The sequence below is a fragment of the Salvelinus namaycush genome, chromosome 1, assembly GCF_016432855.1.
Source record: "Salvelinus namaycush isolate Seneca chromosome 1, SaNama_1.0, whole genome shotgun sequence".
Lineage (NCBI taxonomy): Eukaryota > Metazoa > Chordata > Actinopteri > Salmoniformes > Salmonidae > Salvelinus > Salvelinus namaycush.
In genome coordinates, this window is record NC_052307.1 from 42030717 (window position 1) to 42049350 (window position 18634).

The 18634-nt window shown below is 40.9% G+C and overlaps 1 protein-coding gene across 4 annotated transcripts in view; it reads left to right on the plus strand.

Annotated features, from left to right (window-relative positions):
- Positions 1-18634, plus strand: part of LOC120044002 (tight junction protein ZO-2-like) — a 100482-nt gene that overhangs the window by 50399 nt on the left and 31449 nt on the right. Inside the window, exon 1 of one of the 4 annotated variants that reach the window (XM_038988605.1) lies at positions 14711-14736. The exons of the other annotated variants lie outside the window; for them this stretch is intronic. The gene's annotated coding sequence lies outside the window, so the exon portion shown is untranslated. Of the gene's footprint in view, positions 1-14710; positions 14737-18634 lie in introns of those variants that run through there. 4 annotated transcript variants of the gene reach the window in all.

The window sequence follows — 18634 nt, forward strand, 5'->3', positions numbered from 1 at the left end:
CACTGCTCTACACTATACTTGCTTATTTTGTCACAAACTGAAAATAGGCAAACTATTAGAATTTGAGCAACCAGGAAATGGCGGACCGATTTCTGCATAGTGCATCTTTAATGAAACTCCAGCGGTAAATGTAGGTAATAGATCGCAAAGCAGGGCATCCCCAATTCCCCACTGAGCTAAACTTTTTGCAAATGGCTGGTTCATTTTCTCATAACACATCTCAACTGCAGTGTGTTTTTCAGCAGCTCACATCAGCAGGATTGGGAGATTTTTCATTAGCAGAGACATCTACCGTGGATCGCTTAAATAAAGATTATGATCACACTTCCTCAATTTAAATATTATGGGGACACCTACACATTTGGCAGCCAAGCATTTGGCAGTGTAGCTTATTACTGTCTAGACATGATGTTGAATATTTTTACACCTAGAATAAAAACCTCCAGGTTTCTGTCACTAAAAAGAAAGTTTGGAAAAACGATTCCCTTGCGAATCATTTCCTGGAAACACACATGCTGGGGAAATAATTACATAACCAACATCTCTAGTAATACGAATGCCGTTCGAATTTGGCTTATGTCTCTTTAATCCCAGAGTAATTTTTTTCCAGGTCACCCCTAACCTTCTGTCTAGAGATCCGGACAATAAAACACAAAATCAACAAATGCACACACACATGCAGTGCGCACAGACACACACAAACACACATTCAGTACGCATAGACACACACACACACACACACACACACACACATACAGTATGCATTCACACACATGATCTCTATGTGCGTGAGATTTAATTCCTGGTAAGCATTAGTCGTCTCGTACCGTGTGGATCAGAAAGGAATATAATTAAAACCCTGTTTATATTATCGTGCCCACAGACCCGTACCATACTCTGCTTGCTCTGATAGCTTCTAGTTCTATGGTGGATGCAACTAATTAAACCGATTTCATACTAGATCCAGTCTCTCTCTCTAACGCTCCCGCTCTCTCTCTCCCCCTCTCTCTGTTACAGTGTAATTGTTTTATTCAGCTGTCAGCTCAGTGTTGATCAGATGAGAGGAGATGAGTTGTAGAGGGTTGGGTCAGCTTGCCCCTAATTTCATTATACTGTGCTTTGCTACCTGCGGGTTTTCTACTGTCACTGTTTTAGTCATGAATATTGGTATCTGACACTGCACAATGAAGTGTTTGATATTCACCACATTACTGGGTGCTGATATTTGTGTGTGTGTGTGTGTGTGTGTGTGTGTGTGTGTGTGTGTTGTATTAGGATTACATAAGCCTGGAGGAAGCCGGTGAATTGGGGGGGGGGGGGGGGGAGCGAGCAAGAGAGAGACAGAGTAGGGAGGGAGAAGAGAATGTGGAGGGAGGGAGAGCAGACGGATGGGAGACCCTGGCGCCCTGACTCCCATTCCGACCGCCGACCGCTCGGCTGGTGTCGTGTAGCGAGGCGAATGACATGTCGACAGCTCTCCGCAGGAAGTGGGTGCGTGCAGTGTGCGCGCTCAGGACTCTGCGAGCAGGAGGAAGCGTGAGTTGTGTTTATTTTTAGTTCCCCCTGGGCCGACTAATCCGTCCTGCCACTCCGGCTTAATGGGATTGGAGGTCGGCTGACTTCAGTAGGCATTGGACTGTAGGACCATAGGGCTGCTCTGTGGGCTCACTGGGTTGTCTGCTGTACCCCAACCAAACCAGCCTGTGCTGCTCTGGGCCAGGCTTGGCTACTGGGTACTGTGCTGGTGCCATACAAACAGAGTGTTGAGCCAAACAGGGCTCGAGCTTAGCTTAGCTGAGCTGAGCCATGGATAAGAAGCGTTCAGCGGGTCGAGATTGCGGGAGATGAGATGAGCCATGAATTTGGACTGCCTGCAGTTGGACTGGTGTTCAGGGGCCCGAGGGGGTCCATGGCTGCGCCACACGGAGGAGGACCAGGGTGGAGGTGGTGGGGGCCGGGGAAAGAGGAGAGCAGCAGGAGGGCCAGGTGGAGGTCAACCCAGGCTGGAGGTGCCTCTCCTGGGAGGACCCTGGCTCAACTCGGAGGAACTAAGGAGCAGCGTGGTGGTGCTCTACGCTCCCGCTGGGAACACATGCTTCCTCCGACTGGTACTGGAGACAGATAGAGAGAGAGAGAGCCAGAGAGAGAGACCCTCTGCCCTTGCCGCTGATCATCCACCTCCCCAAAAGGATAAACTATCTAGCTCTGATCCCTTGAGGAAAGATCTCACCCTGCTCTCTGCTTCCCCCTTAGAGCTCCCTGGCTTTCTGGCATGTGTTTGACTAGATGTTTGTTTGTAGACTAACGTAGTTGTTTGGTTGTAGAACCGAGTGTTAAAACTATGTTAAGTGAAGTTCTGTTAAGTTGTGTTTCTGGAACATTTATACTGTGGTAGCTAGCTGAACTCAGTATTACAACTTGGTTATTTAGCTGCAGAGAGACACTGTACTGTTGCACAGTTCCTCATGGCAATTCTAGTAAATCACAATTGCTAAATTTTGATCCAATAGGAAATTGCTTGAGCCAAGAACTCTATTTGCCAAGTGGATAATACAGGGTTGAAAAACTGTGCTGCTCCAATAGGCAATTGCTCTGGCTGAGAAATGCTTTTCACTGCTCTTCATTTGAGAGGCGAAGAAACTGTTGATGAATGATGTTGACTCATACTCCCGTATTGGTGCTAGTACTCAGTCAGTGTGTGTGTGTAATGAAAAAGCTCTCCTGCTCCATCTCTCATGCTAGCAAAGTGTGAGAGAGAGGAGAGAGTGTGTTTTTGCATCAGTTGGAGGTCGGTAGCATTTAGCTGTGTGATTTGCACGGCAGTCAGTCTGTGGGTGGGTGGGTTGTGGGGAACAGTTATTTCCGGGTGGGTAGGGGGGTGTGGTGTCAGTGCAGTCCCTCCTGTGGGTTGAGTAGGTGTGTTCTACACTACATCCAGCTCTCTGGAACAGATAGGAGCCAATACAGATGGGTCCTGATGCTGTTCACACAAGAGAGAGGAGTTTACAGAGAGGATAGTACTAAAGGTTGCAGGATAGCTATGCATCTGTGGCTATTGATCAATTTGCGTCCGTGTGTTTTTGTGTGTTCTGCATGTGTGTCTGTCTGCACATTGTCATCGCAGGTATAGAATTCTGTCAGATCAGTGTGTGTGTGTGTGTGTGTGTGTGTGTGTGTGTGTGTGTGTGTGTGTGTGTGTGTGTGTGTGTGTGTGTGTGTGTGTGTGTGTGTGTGTGTGTGTGTGTTTGTTAGGGATGGGTATTTGACATTTCTTGACTGTTTGAGTACTCGCATAAAAAAAATGTAAAAAGCTATTTTTAGAACACAAGGCCCACACTGGAAATGTTTTTCTTTGTGTATCTATATGCCAACAGTGCGCAACGATGCCTAATTTATCATAACCATTACAGATAATGAATCCTAATTGCTAAATTGCCCCATATACAGTACCAGTCAAATGTTTGGACACACCAACACATTCAAGGGTTTTTCTTTATTTTGACAATTTTCTACATTGTAGAATAATAGTGAAGACATCAAAACTATGAAAACACATGGAATCATGTAGTAACCAAAAAAGTGTTAAACAACTCAAAATGTATTTTAGATTCTTCAAAGTAGCCACCCTTTGCCTTGACAGGTTTGCGCACTCTTGGCATTCTCTCAACCAGCTTCACCTGGAATGCTTTTCCAAAAGTCTTGAACTAGTTCCCACATATGATGAGCACTTGATGGCTGCTTTTCCTTCACTCTGCTGGTCCAACTCATCCCAGACCATCTCAAATTGGGTTGAGGTCGGGTGATTGTGGAGGCCTGGTCATCTGATACAGCACTCCATCACTCTCCTTCTTGGTCAAATAGCCCTTACACAGCCTGGATGTGTGTTGGGTCATTGTCCTGTTGCAATACAAATGATAGTCCCACTTAGCGCAAACCAGATGGGATGGTGTTTTGCTGTGGTAGCCATGCTGGTTAAGTGTACCTTGAATTCTAAATAAATCACTTAGTGTCACCAGCAAAGCACCATCACACCACCCCCTTGCTTCACGGTGGGAACCACACATGCGGAGATCATCCGTTCACCAACTCACAAAGACACCGCGGTTGGAACCAAAAATCTAAAATTTGCACTCATCAGACCAAAGGACAGATTTCCACCGGTCTAATGTACATTGCTCGTGTTTCTTGGCCCAAGCAAGTCTCTTTTTATTATTGCTGTCCTTTAGTAGTGGTTTATTTTCAGCAATTCAACCATAAAGGCCTGATTTACACAGTCTCCTCTGAACAGTTGATGTTGAGATGTGTCTCCTACTTGAACTCTGAAGCATTTATTTGGGCTGCAATTTCTGATGCTGGTAACTCTAATGAATCCTCTGCAGCAGAGATAACTCTGGGTCTTCCTTTCCTGTGGCGGTCCTCATGAGAGCCAGTTTCTTCATAGCGCTTGAGGCATTTTGCAACTGCACTTGAAAAAACTTTCAAAGTTCTTGACATTTTCCGCATCGACTGACCTTCATGTCTTAAAATAATGTTGGACTTTCGTTTCCCTTTGCTTATTTGAGCTGTTCTTGTCATAATATGGACTTGGTCTTTTACCAAATAGGGCTATCTTCTGTATACCACCCCTACCTTGTCACAACCCAACTGATTGGCTCAGACGCATTATGAATGAAACAAATTCCACAAATTATCTTTTAACAAGGCACACCTTTTAATTGAAATCCATTCCAGGTGACTCTCATTAAGCTGGTTGAGAGAATGCCAAGAGTGTGCAAAGCTGTCATCAAGGCAAAGGGAGGCTACTTTGAAGAATCTCAAATATAAGATTTTTTGGGGTTACTACTAGAGGTCGACCGATTATGATTTTTCAACGCCGATACCGATTATTGGAGGACATAAAAAGCCGATACCGATTTAATCTGCCGTTTTTTAAATATTTTTTATATATATATATATATCATACACACACACACACATTTTTGTAATAATGACAATTGCAACAATACTGAAAACACTTTTATTTTAACTTAATATAATACATAAATAAAATCAATTTAGTCTCAAATAACATGAGAACATATGTTAAAACGAACTACCAGCTTTCATGGGTCTTCAATATTCCCAGTTAAGAAGTTTTGGGTTGTAGTGCAGAAAGCAGAGCTTGTCTGCATGGTCCCCTGTCAGTCTGCTCCTCCGCGAAACACAGACCTTATTTGAAGTAGATCAAGACATTCTCTATGGAAGACATGAACGGTAAAATAACGAAGGAACCCCTTTCAAGTTCAGCCGCAAGTTATTACAGGAATTATAACGCGTTGACTATTTCTCTCTAAACCATATACCTTTGACTAATCCGGAAACTATCCCCTCGAAAACAAAACGTTTATTCCGTTCCGTATTTTATCTAACGGGTGGCATCCATGAGTCTAAATATTCCTGTTACATTGCACAACCTTCAATGTTATGTCATAATTACGTAAAATTCTGGCAAATTAGTTCGCAAGAGCCAGGCGGCCCAAACTGTTGCATATACCCTGACTCTGCGTGCAATGAACGCAAGAGAAATTACACAATTTCACCTGGTTAATATTGCCTGCTAACCTGGATTTCTTTTAGCCTAATATGCAGGTTTAAAAATATATACTTGTGTATTGATTTTAAGAAAGGAATTGATGTTTATGGTTAAGTACACATTGGAGCAATGACAGTCATTGATTGATTGTTTTTTATAAGATAAGTTTAATGCTAGCTAGCAATTTACCTTAGCTTACGCATTCGCGTAACAGGCAGGCTCCTCGTGGAGTGCAATGTAATCAGGTGTTAGAGCATTGGACTAATTAACTGTACGGTTGCAAGATTGGATCCCCCGAGCTGACAAGGTTAAAAATCTGTCGTTCTGCCTCGTTCCTAGGCCGTCATTGAAAATAAGAATGTGTTCTTAACTGACTTGCCGAGTTAAATAAAGGTGTAAAAAAATAAAATAAAAAATAAGTAAGTAAATATTAAAAAATCTTTAAAAAAAATAAAAAAAAAAATCGGCAAATCGGCGCCCAAAATAGCGATTTCCGATTGTTATGAAAACTTGAAATCGGCCCCGATTTAATCGGTCGACCTCTAGTTACTACATGATTCCATATTTGTTATTTCATAGTTTGGATGTCTTCACTATTATTCTACATTGTAGATAATAGTCAAAATAAAGAAAAAACCCTGGAATAAGTAGGTGTCCAAACTTTTGACTGGTACTATATATTCAGAAAACAAAAGTGCCATTTAAGATGAATTTATTGAAACTATAATGTTTTGTTAATTTAGCAGACAAGACGCTCTTATTTTCCAAGCCCTTATCACAGTCAAGACACACTTATTTTCTAGTAAAAAGCATGATCTAATATATAAGAATAAAATAGAACAGAATAATGCTAAGTAATACGCATCTCGCATCTGGAACAGTTATTCTGTAAATGAGAACGTGTTTTCAGTCAACTTACCTGGTAAAATAACAGATAAATAAAATTTGAAACGGGGCTCAAGTTGAAAGACAATTTGTTCAGGGTTACAAACCAAATCTCCCTTCTGTTCGATATACAGACGTTGTTTATTCTGCCTGCTCTTTGGAATTTTCTAAATGGATGAACAATTCCACATTGAACACTGCATGGGGATGAATTATGGCCACAACATATTTGGGGAGTAGGCCGAGGCTTAATGATTCTGATGAAAATACACTCGGTCTTTATCTAATGTTTTTGCATATTTTCAGTGTGGAACCTTGCCATGTTTAGGGGGGTTATAGCCTAGGCCAGGGCTGTTCCTGGAGACCCTGTTACTGGAGAGCTGCCATCCTGTATTTTTTGGACTCGCACCCTAATCTAGCAGACCGTATTTGAATAATTAGCTGGTTTATAAGCTGAACCAGGTTAGGTACAACTGGCGTTGGAGCAAAAACCTACAGCTCTCCAGGAACAGGGTTGGAGACCCCTGGCCTAGGTTAACCAATTCTAAGTGGCACTAGCAGTTTGCAACGTATGTGCGTCACTAGTTACCACAGGCACAAAGTCATAAACCTCTCCAATTTCTAAAATGGGTCTTCTTCAGATCTGATTTTAAACCTTTAACCACACTGCTAACATTATGCATAACCCTAAACTTAAATTAAGACCAAAAAGCTCATGTTTGTTTTCAGGATTTTTTTTCTAAATAATGCCAAATCTGACTTTGTAAATGCGGTTACTAGTGACAACTGCAAAGTAGCCTAAACGGAAATTAGACTGGATGCAATTATTCCAAAACTGCAGCTCATTGTTGGAACACATATTTCCCTACTTCAGTCAACCAGCCATTTTGAATTTGTGATAAAACTGTTGTCATTTTGCAAGGAATGTAGCTTGTGTTTGAGGGAGTTGTCGAGATGCGATTTGAATGAGTGAGACAGAGGGGAAAGGGAATTTAGGGAGAAGAACTGTTTGATACTAGGCTTGGTTTAATTTTTGGACCAATACAATGTGAATTGATTTATTTTTTGTTGTGGCCTGCAAATGCACATGCAATTGTAGGAAAGTAGCTTGAAAACTGCAACATTTTCATCAGCATTGTAAAAGCCAACTGACTGAAACATAAAAATATGTTGTTGTTTTTACCTGGTCCAACTCAGACTGTGGAGGTTAGTTCCCACGCACTCAGAAGACAGGCTCTATATCCCAGGGTCAGCGAGGACGGTGTGCGAGTTCCTTAGGGCTGCACGATTAATCAAATGTTTATCTAAATTATGATATTGACATGCACAATATCCATATCGCAAAAGGAAGCGATATTTTTGAAACGCCACCAAGCCGTCTCTAACACCCATTTTCTTTACTTTTGATTTGTTGCTTGAGTTGACGGAGTTCACTCACCGTCTCTTCTCTTTTGGCCGCTTCCCAATCCCACACACACCAAGCCCCACCCCCTGTCACTCAAGCAGGCCGTTCCTCCGTATGCTTGAGATTCACTCTGCGTGCATTGACCAAACAGCATTAAGTCAACAGATTTTTCCAAAAAAGAACGGCACAGCTTTCCACTTTGCTTCTTAATATAATTCCAAATGTTTTCTATATAATACTATTTGTGTAACTTTCTCTCTGAAAAATGCTAGTTTGTTGGTCTTAGCAAGCTGCAAATATGCATTACAAAATTGTGTTAGGCGCTAATGCTAATCGCTAGCTAGCTGATTATCTAAATTCACTGAGATATGGCAAATCATGCTAGCAAACTTTTTCTCTAATACAGGCCGGTACCAGTGGTGGAGTATATCAGCATTGTTTGTGCAGCAGTGCCTTCAGAAAGTAGTCACACGCCTGAATTTAAAATGGATTACATTAAGATTTTGTTTCACTGGCCCGCACACAATATCCCATAATGTTAAAGTGGAATTATATTTTTTTATTATAAATGAATAGCTGAAATGTCTTGAGTCTAAGTATTCAACCTCTTTGTTATGGCAAGCCTAAATAAGTTCAGGAGTAAAAATGTGCTTAACAAGTCACATAAGTTGCATGAACTCACTCTGTGTACAATAAGTGTTTAATATGATTTTTGAATGACTACCTCATCTCTGTACCCCACGCATACAGTTCAGTTATCTGTAAGGTCCCTCAGTCAAGCAATGAATTTCAAAAACAGATTAAACCACAAAGACCAGGTTTTCCAATGCCATTCAAAGAAGGGCACATATTGATAGATGGGTAAACAAAATAAAGCAGACATTGACTATCCATTTGAGCATGGTGGAGTTATGAATTACTTTTTGGATGGTGTATCAATACACCCAGTCACTGCACAGATATAAGTGTCCTTCCTAAATCAGTTGTCGGAGAAGAAGGAAACATCTCAGGGGTTTCACAATGAGGCCAATGGTGACTCTAAAACAGTTACAAAGTTGAATGGCTGTGATAGGAGAAAACTGAGGATGGATCAACATTGTAGTTACTCCACAATACTAACCTAATTGACTGAATAAAAATAAGGAAGCCTTTACAGAGTGAAAATATTCCAAAACATGCATGCTGTTTGCAGCAAGGCACTAAAGTAATACTGTATAAAATATAGCGAATCAATTCACTATTTGTTCTGAATACAAAGTGTCATGTTTGGGGCAAATCCAGTACAACACATTACTGAGTACCACTCTCCCTATTTTCAAGAATAGTGGTGGCTGCATCATGTTATGGTATGCTTGTAACCGTTGAGGACTGGGGAGTTTTTCAGGATAAAACAGAAACACAATGAAGCTAAGCACAGGTAAAATCCTAGAAGAAAACCTGGTTCAGTCTGCTTTCCACCAGACACTGGGAGATTAATTCACATTTCAGCAGAACAATAACATAAAACACAAAGCCAAATCTACACTGGAGTTGTTTACCAAGAAGACAGTGACTGTTCCTGAGTGGCCGAGTTGCAGTTTTGACTTAAATTTGCTTGGAAATCTATGGCAAGACCTGAAAATGGTTGTCTAGCAATGATCAACAACCAATTTAACAAAGCTTGAAGAATTTTGAAAATAATCGAAAAAGCACAATCCAGGTGTGAAAAGACTCACAGCTGTAATCGCTGCCAAATGTGATTCCAACATGTATTGACTCAGGCGGTCGAATACTTATCTAATCACGATATATTACTGTTTTATTATTTTATGCATTTATTTTTTAACAAATTTTCTTCCACTTTGACATTACAGAGTATTTTGTGTAGATTGTTGACAAAAAAATTACAATTCAATTAATTTTAATCCCACTCTGTAACTCAACATCATGTGGAAAAAGTTAAGGAGTCTGAATACTTTCTGAAGGCACTGTACCTATCTATTTTAATCTAATTAGAGTCCCATGGGAAACACTGACCAACACTGTGGTTACTATTCTGTCAACCATCTCCACCCTTACTTTTTCATTCGTTGTCATGCCAAACAAAAGTGCATTCCAAGTGCCCACTATATTCCAACCGTAAAATTAGAATGATCATTCTATTTCTATGATTCCGACAGTTTATCCAACAGTTTTGATGTATAATCACAGGTAAAATCGCAATCGCAATATTTGGTACAAAAATCACAATTCTATTTTTTTCCCATATTGTGCAGCCCTAGTGTATGAATGCATGGTTGCGTGTGTGTGCAGGCAGAGGTAGGTCAGTCTCCTACGCTGACCGGTGCCGAGTTAATCACCAAAGCATTGATCCATCCGGATGTGTGTCTGTTTCCACTTTGTCCTGGAGGTGTGTGTGTGTGTGTGTGTGTGTGTGTGTGTGTGTGTGTGTGTGTGTGTGTGTGTGTGTGTGTGTGTGTGTGTGTGTGTGTGTGTGTGTGTGTGTGTGTGTGTGTGTGTGTGTGTGTGTGTGTGTGTGTGTGTGTGAGAGAGATACTCCTACTCAATTGGCTAACACAGAGAGGGTCAGGCCTATTTTAGAGCCTGTGTGGGACAGTGTTTTCAAATCAAATTTTATTTGTCACATGCGCCGAATGCAACAGGTGACCTTACCGGAAAATGCTTACTTACAAGGCCTTAACCAACAATGCAGTTCAAGAAATAGAGTTGCTCACATCGGCTACGGAGAGCGTTATCACACCGTCGTCCGGAACTGCTGGTGCTCTCATGCATGCTTCAGTGTTGCTTGCCTCGAAGCGAGTATAAAATACCTTTAGCTTGTCTGGTAGACTCGCGGCACTGGGCAGTACGCGGCTGGGTTTCCCTTTGTAGTCCATAATAGTTTGCAAGCCCTGCCAAATCCGAAAAGAGCGTCAGAGCCGGTGTAGTAGGATTCAATCTTAGTCAGTATTGATGCTTTGCCTGTTCGATGAGGGCATAGTGGGATTTCTTATAAGCGTCCAGATTATTGTCCCACTCCTTGAATGCGGCAGCTCTAGCCTTTAGCTCCGTGTGGATGTTGCCTGTAATAATGGCTTCTGGTTGCGATATGTACGTATGGTCACTGTGGGGACGACGTCGTCAATGCAGTTTTTGATGAAGCCGGGGACTGAGGTGGTATACTCCTCAATGCCATTGGATGAATCACGGAACATATTCCAGTCTCTGCTAGCAAAACAGTCCTGTAGCATAGCATCCGCGTCATCTGACCACTTCTGTATTGAGCGAGTCAAATCAAATCAAATTTTATTAGTCACATGCGCTGAATACAACAGGTCAATAAGTCAGAACCGTCAAGAGTAGTGATGCTAGACGGGCGGGCAGGTGCGGGCAGCGATCGGTTGAAGAGCATGCATTTCGTTTTGCTTGCAATTAAGAGCAGTTGGAGGCCACGGAAGGAGGGTTGTATGGCATTGAAGCTCTTCTGGAGGTTTGTTAACACAGTGTCCAAAGAAGGGCCAGAAGAATACTGAATGGTGTCGTCTGTGTAGAGGTGGATCAGAGAATCACCAGCAGCAAGAGCGACATCATTGATGTATACAGAGAAAAGAGTCGGCCCGAGAATTGAACCCTGTGGCACCCCCATAGAGACTGCTAGAGGTCCGGACAACAGGCCCTCCGATTTGACACACTGACCTCTATCTGAGAAGTAGTTGGTGAACAAGGCGAGGCAGTCATTTGAGAAACCAAGGCTGTTGAGTCTGCCGATAAGAATGCAGTGATTGACGGAGTCGAAAGCCTTGACCATGTCGATGAATACGGCTGCACAGTATTGTCTTTTATCGATGGCGGCTATGATATCGTTTTGGACCTTGAGCGTGGTTGAGGTGCACCCATGGCCAGCTCGGAAACCAGATTGCATAGCGGATTTAAGTCTGCCTGCATAAGTCCCCGGCCACTAGAAGTGCCGCTTCTGGATGAGCATTTTTCTTGTTTGCTTATGACCTTATACAGCTCGTTGAGTGCAGTCTTAGTGCCAGCATCGGTTTGTGGTGGTAAATAGACAGCTACCAATAATATAGATGAGAACTCTCTTGGTAGATAGTTTTGCCTACAGCTTATCATGAGGTACTCTACCTCAAGCGAGCAATACCTCGAGACTTCTTTAATACTGGACCAGAGAGGTAATTTGGTTTTTGTATTGGTTCCCCAATCCATGTCTTTACTATAGAACCATACAGGAAAAGTAGTGGTTTTGCATCAAAGCCAAGACTTATCTTCATGACTGAGTTCACGGGTCACCAGTACTATATGTCATGGGTCATTTGAATTCAGTGTGAAAATGGAACAAAAATGTCCATAGATGTTTTTTCCAGATTGCAGAAAGAATCTACATTGCCTTTAGAAAGTATTCATACCCCTTGACTTATTCAACGCTTTGTTGTGTTACAGCCTGAATTCAAAATGGATTATATCGAGAGAGAGAAAAAATTCTCACTAATCTACACACTATACCCCATCATGACAAAGAGAAAACATGTTTTTTTTTAATGTTTGCACATTTATTGAAGAATAAATATTGAAATATTGAATATACGTCAGTTTTCACACCCCTGAGTCAGTACATTTTTGGATCACCTTTGGCAGCGATTACAGCAGTGAGTCTTCTGGATACATTTCTAAGAGCTTTGCAAACCTGGATTTTACAATATTTGCACATTCTTCTTTTAAAAAATGTCAATCTCTGTCAAGTTGGTTGTTGAACATTGTTAGACAGCAATTTAAGTCTTGCCATAGATGTTCTAGCTGATTTAAGTCAAAACTATAACTCGGCCACTCAGAATCATTCAATGTCATCTTGGTAAGCAACTCCAGTGTATATTTGGCCTTGTGTTTTAGGTTATTGTCCTGCTGAAAGGTGAATTTGTCTCCCAGTGTCTGTTGGAAAGCAGACTAAACCAGGTTTTCCTCTAGGATTTTGCCTGTGCTTAGCTCGATTCCGTTTGTTTTTAACTTCCCTGAAAAAAAACCTAGACCTTGCCGATGACAAGCATACCCATAGCATAATGCAACCACCACCATGCTTGAAAATATGAAGAGTGGTACTCAGTGATGTGTTGTGTTGGATTTGCCGAAACATAACTTTGTATTCACAGCCACAGTAAAAAAAAAAATGCAGTTTTACTTTATAAGTGCCTTATTGCAAACCGGATGCATGTTTTGGAATATATTCTGTACAGGCTATGTTCTTTTCCCACACATTTAGGTTAGTATTGTGGAGTAACTACAGTGTTGTTGATCTATCCTTAGAGTTTCATGGCTGTGATAGGAGAAAACGAACTGCTTTAAAGAACCATTGGCCTCATTGTGACATCCCTGAGCGGTTTCCTTCCTTTCCGGGCAACTGAATTAGGAAGGACGCCTGTATCTTTGTTGTGACTGGGTGTATTGATACACCATCCAAAGTGTAATTAATATCTTCATCATGCTCAATGGACATTGGAAAACCTCCCTGGTCTTTGTGGTTGAATCTGTGTTTGAAATTCACTGCTCGACTGAGGGGCCTTACAGATAATTGTATGTGTGGGGTACAGATATCAGGTCATCATTAAAAAATAATGTTCAACACTTTATATTGCACACAGAGTGAGTCAATGCAATTTTATTTTACTCCTGAACTTATTTATTCAATACATTTCAGCTTTTAATTTTCAAAAATGTCTAAAAATACAATTCCACTGACATTATTGGGTATTGTGTGTAGGCCAGTGACTCAAAATCTCATTTAAAATGAAGGCTGTAACCACAAAATGTGGAAAAAGTTGAGATACTTCCTACAGTGACATTTTCTCACAAATTGCCATCCCAAAGAGCAATTGTCCAAGAAATATGCTTGCATTGTTGATTTCTTACATTGTAACAATAATGACACATCATAAGAATGGCCGCAAATGTTCAGATGAGCAGGAAATTCCCTTTTTCATCCGATTTATGGAATATCTTTTATTGGTGGAACGAATAAATCAGTCGGGCTCTAGTCTTAAGACTTCGATACAAAATTGTACCTCTTTCATACTGTGATGATCAGTATCACATCTACTCTGTGTTCAGCTAATGTTCAGTAACTCATGTAGTATTGTGTTAAGATGATTGTAGTAAAAACGGATGTATCTGTTAACTTCTTATGGCTGCAAGGGGCAGTATTGAGTAGCCAGTTAAATGGTGCCCATTTCAAACGGCCTCGTACTCAATTCTTGCTCGTACAATATGCATATTATTATTACTATTGGATAGAAAACACTCTCTAGTTTCTAAAACCGTTTGAATTATTTCTCTGAGTGAAACAGAACTCATTCTGCAGCACATTTCCTGACCAGGAAGTGGAATGTCAGAAATCGATGCTCTGTTCAACTTCCTGCCTATACATGGGCATGATACGTAAGAGTCTACGTACACTTCATACACCTTCCCCTGGTTGTCAAGAGGCGGTGAGAGAATAAATTTCGTGTTTATCTTGGTCTGAGGTGGAATTAAAGCTCTTTGTATGACGTGACCGTCCATTTCCTGTTTCTGGAGCGCGCGAAAGGGGACATGGATTTGCCTTCTGTTTGCTGTCGTTATGGACGACTAACATCTCCGGTTTAGATTTTATTTGATACATGTGACCATATCATCGTAAAGTATGTTTTTTCAATATAGTTTAATCAGATTATTGAAATTTTTTCGGGAGTTTTGCCGTGTTCCGTTCTCTGACTTTGTTGACATTGGAGAGATCCGTGCCACTTGGCAAGTGCCCATGCTAAATGATGAGGGAAATTTGCCGTTCCAGATCCAAACAACGACTGTTCTGGACAAAGGACACCTTGTCCAACATTCTGACGGAAGATCACCAAAAGTAAGAAACATTTTATGATGCTATTTCTAATATCTGTTGTGCATGTGAACTGGTCGTCGGCGCCCAAGTGTTTCTGGCTATTGTGGCTACGCTAATATAACGCTACATTTTGTTTTCGCTGTAAAACACTTAATAAATCGGAAATATTGTCTGGAATCACAAGATGCCTGTCTTTCAATTGCTGTACACTATGTATTTTTCAGAAATGTTTTATGATGAGTAATTAGGTATTTGACGTTGGTGTCTGTAAATATTATGGCTGCTTTCGGTGCAATTTCTGATTGTAGCTGAAATGTAAACTATGATTTATACCTGAAATATGCAAATTCTTCGAACAAAACATATGCTATACAATAAATATGTTATCAGACTGTCATCTGATGAAGTTGTTTCTTGGTTAGTGGCTATTTATATCTTTATTTGGTCGAATTTGTGATAGCTACTGATGGAGTAAAAAACTGATGGAGTAGGAAAAGTGGTGTCTTTTGCTAACGTGGTTAGCTAATAGATTTACATATTGTGTCTTCCCTGTAAAACATTTAAAAAATCGGACATGTTGGCTTGATTCACAAGATGTGTACCTTTCATATGCTGTATTGGACTTGTTAATGTGTGAAAGTTAAATATTTAAAAAAATATATATTTTGAATTTCGCGCCCTGCACTTTGAGCTGGCTGTTGTCATAAGTGTACCGACGTCGGGCTTGCACGCCAAACAGGTTAAAGAAGCATCTACTGTTTGCGAAGATAATATTCTGTAACTTAAGTTGTTGTGTTAAAGTAGCGTTCACTAACTATGTCTGTAATGTTCCGTTCACTAACCGTTAGGACTGGGTATTGCCAGGGACCTCATGATACAATATTATCATCATACTTAGGTGGTGTTGTGATTCTTATGATTCTAAATGTATTGCGATTTGATATTCCAAAATTATTGCTCACTATACTGTGTTATGTATGTATGAATGTATGTATGTACAGTACGTGTCAAAAGTTTGGACACACCTACTCATTCAAGGGTTTTTCTTTATTTTTACTATTTTCTACATTGTAGAATAATAGTGAAGACATAAACTATGAAATAACACATATGGAATCATGTAGTAACCACAAAAGTGTTAAATAAATCAAAATGTATTTAATATTTTAGATTCTTCAAAGTAGCCACCCTTTGCCTTTGCACAGGGAGATCATCCGTTCACCTACTCTGCGTCTCACAAAGACACCGCGGTTGGAACCAAAAATCTCAAATTCGGACTCATCAGACCAAAGACAGATTTCTACCAGTCTAATGTCCATTGCTCGTGTTTCTTGGCCCAAGCAAGTATCTTCTTATTATTGATGTCCTTTAGTAGTGGTTTCTTTGCAGCAATTCGACCATGAAGCCCTGATTTACAAAGTCTCCTCTGAACAGTTGATGTTGAGATGTGTCTGTTACTTGAACTCTGTGATGCTTATTTGGGCTGCAATTTCTGAGGCTGGTAACTCTAATGAACTTATCCTCTGCAGCAGAGGTAACTCTGGGTCTTCCTTTCCTGTGGTGGACCTCATGAGAGCCATAGCGCTTGACATTTTCCGCATTGACTGACTTTCATGTCTTTAAGTAATAACGGACTGTCGTTTATTTTTGCTTATTTGAGCTGTTCTTGCCATAATATGGACTTGGTATTTTACCAAATAGGGCTAACTTCTGTATACCCCTACCTTGTCACAACACAACTGATTGGCTCAAACGCATTAAGAAGGAAAGAAATTCAAGGCACACCTTTTAATTGAAATGCATTCCAGGCGACTACCTCATGAAGCTGGTTGAGACAATGCCAAGAGTGTGCAAAGCTGTCATCAAGGCAAAGGGTGGCTAAAATATATTTTGATTTGTTTAACACTTTTTTGGTTACCACAGTATATGATTCCATGTGTTATTTCATAGAAGAATATAGTAAAAAAAATGAGTAGGTGTGTCCAAACTTTTGACTGGTACTTTATATATATTACATAAAAATTAAAAAATACAAATTAATACTTGGAGTCAAAGTATCGATACAATATCGCCCAAAATATTTTTTCCCTCATCACTATTCGATAATGTGATTTGATGTTCTAAACATATTGTTCACTAATGTTATATGGCTGCTGCAGAGAGACAGAGACCATGACAAAATTCGTTTTGGTCAGTAATGGCTAGTGCTGTGACAATTATGCAATATTGTGTAATGATTAATTGTCATGCAAATTGCTACGACATACCTAATGAATACAACACAGCTTTGGTGACACCCATGTCTCAAAAACAAATGGTTTTGACTGCTTGCAAGTTTTGGAAATGAAACTTCTCCTTACGACCGTGCTGTTCTGCTTGTAAAATGATTACCAACTTTACCCACTTAATGTAAAAAAAAAAAAGAACTGCTAAACTATATTTACTTTAATATAACGTTTACATTTTTATTTTTTATTTAACCTTTATTTAACTAGGCAAGTCAGTTAAGAAGAAGTTCTTATTTACAATGACAGCATAGGGAACAGCGGGTTAAGTGCCTTGTTCAGGGGCAGAACAACAGATTTTTACCTTGTCCGCTCGGGGATTCGGTCCAGCAATCTTTCGGTTACTGGCCCAACGTTCTAACCACTAGGCTACCTGCCACTCCGGCATATTCAAGTTGAATCAAGTTGAATCCTAAAATGAATGTATTATAACGAAAAAACATTTTTGTTTGCGGTTATTGTCCATATTATCGGTTACACAATTATACAATAAAAGTTCTCACTATTTAAAAAATAAGATGGAGAACAAGCTATAGGATGAAAAACCAGAGTTTTGGTGCTGGTACAGCCATCTAGCTTTCGCTAAATTGATTTTTTATTTGTATTTTTTTTTACCAATCAATACTAGGAGTCAAAGTATGAATAAACTCAGCAAAAAAAGAAAGGTCCCTTTTTCAGGACCCTGTCTTACAAAGATAATTCGTAAAAATCCAAATAACTTCACAGATCTTCATTGTAAAGGGTTTAAACGCCTAAGACAGTGCTACGGCGAGACTGGATGGACAGCTGATCGTCCTCGCAGTGGCAGACCACGTGTAACAACACCTGCACAGGATCGGTACATCCGAACATCACACCTGCGGGACAGGTACAGGATGGCAACAACAACTGTCCGAGTTACACCAGGAATGCACAATTCCTCCATCAGTGCTCAGACTGTCCACAATAGGCTGAGAGAGGTTGGACTGAAGGTTTGTAGGCCTGTTGTAGGCAGCTCCTCACCAGACATCACCGGCAACAACGTCGCGCACAAACCCATCGTCGCTGGACCAGACAGGACTGGCAAGAGTGATGGTTTATTGTCGAAGGAATGAGCATTACACCGAGGCTTGTACTCTGGAGCGGGATCGATTTGGAGATGGAGGTTCCATCATGGTCTGGGGCGGTGTGTCACAGCATCATCGGACTGAGCTTGTTGTCATTGCAGGCAATATCAATGCTGTGCGTTACAGGGAAGACATCCTCCTCCCTCATGTGGTACCCTTCCTGCAGACTCATCCTGACATGACCCTCCAGCATGACAATGCCACCAGTCATGCTGATTGTTTGTGTGTGATTTCTAGCGAAACAGGAATGTCAGTGTTCTGCCATGGCCAGCGAAGAGCCCGGATCTCAATCCCATTGAGCACTTCTGGGACCTGTTGGATTGGAGGGTGAGGGCTAGGGCCATTCCCCCCAGAAATGTCCGGGAACTTGCAGGTGCCTTGGTGGAAGAGTGGGGTAACATCTCACAGCAAGAACTGGCAAATCTGGTGCAGTCCATGAGTAGTAGATGCACTGCAGTACTTAATGCAGCTGGATACAGCCAGATACTGACTATTACTTTTGATTTTGACCCCCCCTTTGTTCAGGGA